Source organism: Rhagoletis pomonella, unplaced genomic scaffold (assembly GCF_013731165.1).
Source record: "Rhagoletis pomonella isolate Grant_MI unplaced genomic scaffold, Rhpom_1.0 Rhpom_scaffold_00013, whole genome shotgun sequence".
Taxonomy (NCBI): Eukaryota; Metazoa; Arthropoda; class Insecta; order Diptera; family Tephritidae; genus Rhagoletis; species Rhagoletis pomonella.
The window spans coordinates 2962572-2968516 of NW_023458567.1; the positions used below are offsets into that span (position 1 = coordinate 2962572).

The following is a 5945-nucleotide window of genomic DNA, read 5'->3' on the forward strand; positions in this document are numbered from 1 at the left end:
TTGTAAAAACCCGCCTTAACAGTAATGGCAACAATCAAATGTGCTAAACGTTGAAATCTAACAAATACATATAAAATAATTGTAAAATGCATGAATGTAAATTTTTTTGCAAGCGACGGGCCTAAAAGTGAGCGCGAAAAAAGAGAACCTTGCGACTCAAACCGATGTTTGTATGTGTGTATTTGCAAATGAAATGCAAATCAGCAAAAATGCAACGCAACACCTGTTGCTATTTTTACCCACTGGCAGGGACAACTGCAGACTGTTTATTTTTGCAAGTCATGGAAATTCACAAAAGAAAAAAAAATTAGCTCATTTATCAAGAATGTAAATAAAAATAAAATTTGCGATGTGTAATACGCATTTTAAGTAAAAATTTATTATTGCATTACTGGATTGCAGGGCGGAGATTTCGTGCATGGTAATTTATTGGAGCAAAAAAAAAAAGCGTTTGAGCTGTGACCGACAGCTGGCAAAGGGAAGTGTTTCGGCAGCTTAATTAAAAAATTTTAATAATTTTAATGCTAATTTATGCAAATGCAAAAATGCGCGCTTGCTCTATATAAAAGAGTGTTTGGAGCGTACGTTTAGAATAAAATGCAAGAAAACAGAAAATTTGGGGTTTCCAAAAATTATTTTTCGCAATTCAGCAAAATTTTTGTCACGATTTTTTTATTAAGTAGATAACTTTTTCGTTTCTTTGAAATAAAAACAAGTAATTTTTATTTTTTTTTGTTCAGTTCCTCAAATTTACGATGCTATCTTTTTTGTTCCTATCTTTTTAGGTACTCTAAAATATATGTTCCATTTACTCATGTGAAATAAGCACAACAAAAAAAATATATTTTAAACCTAAACAGCCTGAATGGAACCATAGAATTCTTCGCCTGAGTAAACATCACAATAACAAAGCTTTATAATTATTATCATTTTAGATAATTTAGCTCACTGCCATAACCACTTACCATTATCTATATGAAAATAGCAAATTTTGAACATTTATTTAACTGCAAAATCATGCAAACAATTATTAAACAAAACAATAATAATTGCAATTGTCCAAAAACTGTCTGATTTTGATAGCTATCTATCAATGTGCCCAAAATAGTATTTGTGAAGAATAAAGACCAGCGATAATAGCAGATAGGCGGGCGATGGGTCGAACATTTGCGGGCTGCAATGTTATGGCAGCTACATACATATCATAGATTCAATAAAGCTACTGACTGCGAGCCACACTCAAAGCTAAGTTACATACACTGGCGGCAGAAATAATAGAATCGTCGTACTTTGAAGAGTTTTGGCTATATTTCTTTAGAATATTTTATGCTTAATATTTTTTTTATAAAAGCCTAGGTACTTATACAACAAACATCACATAAATCCGCTTTCCAAACTTTGAACAAAAAATATAAAAATTCGACAAATTTTCACCAAAATTTCAAACTTTTTATTCAGAATTTTTTGAAAATTTTTTGGTATGCAGTTTTTTAGCCATTCAATTTTAGAATATGACGGTGTCACGTATTTTTTCTCGTACAAAGTGTGCTCGAAAATTTTTCTATATGGAAGGGAATGCCTAATTTCTAAAAATTCCGAAAAGAAGTTGGAAACTTTGGTAAAAATTTGTCGAATTTATATACATATAATATAATATATATAATTCTTATACAAAGTTTGGAAAGGGAGATTTGTATGGTGTTTGTTGTATATCTAGCCAGGCTTTTATAAAAAATATTAAACATAAAATAAACCACAGAAATATAGCCACAATTCTTCAAATTTAGGCGAGTCTATTATTTCTACCGCCACTGTACGTACTTAAACGCAAAACAATGAACGAACGAAATCAGAACAAGCAATACAATACGTACATAGAAACGCGCATAAACAAAAATATGTGGAGCACAAAACTAGCGAAATACATACATACATACATATAGCTCATTTGCTGCACGATTGTCATAAGCCAAAAAATCGAAAACTCGAAAAAAACGGCTTTAAAGTTTACAGTTTACAAACGCTCTCATAGTAAAAACGAAGACGCATTTTCTTCTAATGAGTTGTTGTTAATCGATAGAGCTATTTGTCCACAACATAGAATAAATTTATTTTTGTAATTATGACATTCCTGCCGCAAATGCGCGATATTTGTACAATCTGGCTCTATTGTTGGGTGTAGGTACCTGGAAAAAATTCCACACCTAGGCCAAGTTTGCCAGGTCGTAGTTTGCAATCACCTCTCGCTCGCGCTCCTATAGAAAAATTCTGTAAAAAGCAAGAGGCGAAGGGCATACCAATGCGTTCTTTGCCCGGAAGAATCTCCTTTGTCGTACCCCCTCCGCCATACAGGTACCCTCTATGTCCCTATGACCGGGAACCCAAATGAGGTTTAGACTGTTCTGCTTAGCCATCTCTTGCAGAGAACTGTGCTGGACAGTTTTAATTGCTTGCCTGGATGTCACTAAAGATGAACAGCGATTATAGCCTCCTTTATGACGGAGACCTCAGCCTGGAAGACACTACAGTAGTCCGGTAGTCGAAATGAACGGCTCAGAGCAGGTCTACGGCAGAAGAACCCCCTCCCACTCCAACCATAATAAAAGTAATGGGCGTGATCGCTCCATTTTTCTCAAAATTGGTAGCCGGTACAAAAACCCAATTTCATTTTTGAAATCACCGTAAATTTTCAAGAAATTATGACCACTTTTTCCAGTCAGTGCTAGTAAATAGCAGCGAATTGTCAATAGTTTTAAGTTAATTAAAAATATTTCCTTTAAAATTTATTAAAATATTTTTTGAAAAAGGTGCTATGCCTTTTATTCTGTGTGGAGTTTTTTCCACCTTAAGTGCTATATTGACTTACTAGTTATATATGTATATGTGCTTATATAAGTAGTATGTACATACATATCGCACATCTATGTAGATCTAAAGCGAGCTAACTCAAAAATCCGATCGGGAAATATAATTGTTAGTAGTCGTTAGTAGTTGTTTAATTATGAAGAAAAAAATATGTTCATATGAATTTATTTATGCAAACAAATCGTCCCAATTTTATTTTTTTTGAGTTGATCGTATTTCAGATCCAGGTAGGTAAATTTAGATTTTTAAAGCGAGGGCATTAGAAATGAATAAAATACAGTAATATAAATATTAAAAACTAATTGAAACCCGATTTAGTCACAAGTATAAGAAAAAGTTAATTTTTACTATTTTATTTTATTATTGTAATCTTGTTTTTATTTAGTTATCTACATATTTTCATTCCTTTAATTTCACTTATTTTCATTCATTTCTTTCCATTCATTATTTAAAAGAAAAATCAATTTCTATAAAGGTAAATCAACACTGCTCCAAAAATTAATTACATAATTAATTCATTATTATTTTTATAATTTTCTTCTTCACACTACACACATACATTTATACATACATACATATGTACGTAGACCCATACACGTTTTACTACTTTGCTATGCGTTGCAAGCACAAATGCGCAGTTACTATGCTTATGAAAGATAAAAATTCTAAAATATCAACAAGTGTTCATATTAAAAGCAGAATAATTTAATTTTGCGCACATTGCTCTTTAGTGGCTTGTTTACATATGAATTTATGTATAAGGTTTTTTTTACTGCACGCTAGTTTTTGTTTTTTTAACTTGTACATACTACTATTTTTTGCCATTAATGTTTGCGCCTAGCGCAGCTTAGCACGTTTTTCCAAAACAATTTGCACACAATGCGTGTGAAAACGTCGCCGTGCAGTTACTTTGTGCTGATTGTACTGATTTTAATTACATACAAATACTAAATAAAATATCAGCAGCCACTTTACTTACACATAAAATAAACAATAAATTAGCCTATTTACATATGCATGTATGTCTGTGTTGTAAAAAATAAAATAAATTTAATATGCAGCAGCAAACCCCTACGAGTGAGTATTCACCTCACTAGTCATTCGGCAACCACTTGCCAAACGCCCTGTGCCCTTATCGCTGCACTATCCGATCAAAGTAACTGACATTCGTTATGAATTTTTAGTAAATACGCTAGTATTAGTCGCATAAATTAATTCTCTGTCTGCGTTCTTCCAGTCCCACCAGCCACATCATCTTGCTTTTCGCCCATATGCGGCACGCGCCAATCATTGCCGCCATAGTCGGGGGCCCCACCAGCAATTCTTTTTAATCTACTATGTATGTACATATGTATGTATGTATGTATTTAGCTGCTACGCTGTCGCACAGAAAATTGCAATCGCAAGCGCAGTCTGCGCTGCTCCAAATACCAAGTAATAAATAGTGATCCGCTATTCGCTCATTGCAACCGCACCGTAATTTAACGACTTCATTTAAAAGCTCAGCACAGTTGCAAATCAAACTAGCGCTCAATTTAGTTGAACTCGCGTTCGTTTTGCCTTTTGTTTTTTTTTTGTATGCGTGTACTCTGTGTGTTATTCCCCAATTATCCGATCCGCAATTAATTAATAAACACTTAACCACAAATATTACTTCTCTTCATCCTGTTAAACGCTCGCTCCAAACTTGCCGTCGCATGTGATTTGTCGTGATTCCATTTCGTTCCGTCACTTCGATCCGTTTCGTGCATCACACCGTTTACATGCATGCATTTGTATGTGTGCATTGTGCGTTAAAAGTAACTGCGTTTTGTTGTCGTTTGTCTTCTGGCGTTGCCGTTTCGATACCATTGTATAATTTTTGATACTTTTTTTTAAATTTAATACTTTGATATCTACTTTTTTGTTCACAAATGCCCCATTTTGATACTTTGGCTGGCAGAAATGAATTTTTGTAAACAACATACATATATACTAGTTTAAAGGCAAATCATTTTTTCTTGTTATTTAAAGTCTTGAAATTTGATATGTATGTAGATATTTATACGTTTGATTTCGTAACTCTTATAAGGGAAATACAACCCGGAATTCTTTGCTGAAAATCAAAATTATTTTGATATTATTTGATTTTGAATTATTAGTCTAGTTTTGACATTTCGTTGGTCTCCAGATCGTGCCGTAGAAAAAAGATTATTTCTTTTTTAAATATTATTTTTTTTGCGTTTTAAAGCTAAAGCTATCAAAATATACAACGCACATTTCACATACATTTCTTGCACATATTTACTTGAGCAACGTTTCTTCAAAATAACGTTTGCGCAATTTTATTGTTTAGTTATTCCACAATATTGACTTGTACAAGTTTCGGGTTGCGCAATGATTTTTTGTGGTTTAGGAACCCTTAATTATTATTTTTTCGTTATACAAATAAGTATACAGATTCTCTGTTTTTGTTAAAGCAAGTAGTATTAAACTATGGATCTAATTATAAAATTTTATTTATTATTCGCTTTTCAAATAAAAGTTAAAAAAAAATAACAGTTGTGTTTGCTTTTGATACTTTTTCTGCTTGGCAACTGATACTCGCGGCAACGCTGGGTCTTCGCCTTTGCCCGCGTTCCATTTCCATACGTTCGCAATCACACACACACTCTCACACACACACACGGTCGCCCATACACAATTAACCGCCGCCAAAAACGCACCGCACTTGTGATTCTCCGTTAATATTTAAGCAACCGTCGCTGATCTCAGTGATGCTATAGCGCATTCGACGCGTATCAAAGCCACATCAAAAAGCGTCCACATCAGCGGTCGATCGGTCATCGTCACTCGGTACGTTCATCATACAACATACATACTACATATAAATAAATACACATCTTGAGTCAGCAGAGTTTCTTTACATTTGCAATTATTATCAATTGTTATTGAAGTTTCTTCGCGCACACAGTAACTGTGCTTTGTGCTCGCGAACGCGACTTTCTAAAGCGCCAATAAATAAATAAAAATATTTTTTGAAACAACTCTACTCTATCTAGTAAATCGCTAAGCGAAAATACATACATACATAACTACAA

At 33.5% G+C, this 5945-nt stretch overlaps 1 protein-coding gene across 2 annotated transcripts in view; it reads left to right on the plus strand.

Annotated features, from left to right (window-relative positions):
• LOC118748503 (synaptic vesicle glycoprotein 2B) overlaps nucleotides 1–5945 on the plus strand; it is a 61097-nt gene that overhangs the window by 21881 nt on the left and 33271 nt on the right. The window contains exon 1 of one of the 2 annotated variants that reach the window (XM_036482999.1): nucleotides 5619–5700. The exons of the other annotated variant lie outside the window; for it this stretch is intronic. The gene's annotated coding sequence lies outside the window, so the exon portion shown is untranslated. Of the gene's footprint in view, nucleotides 1–5618; nucleotides 5701–5945 lie in introns of those variants that run through there. 2 annotated transcript variants of the gene reach the window in all.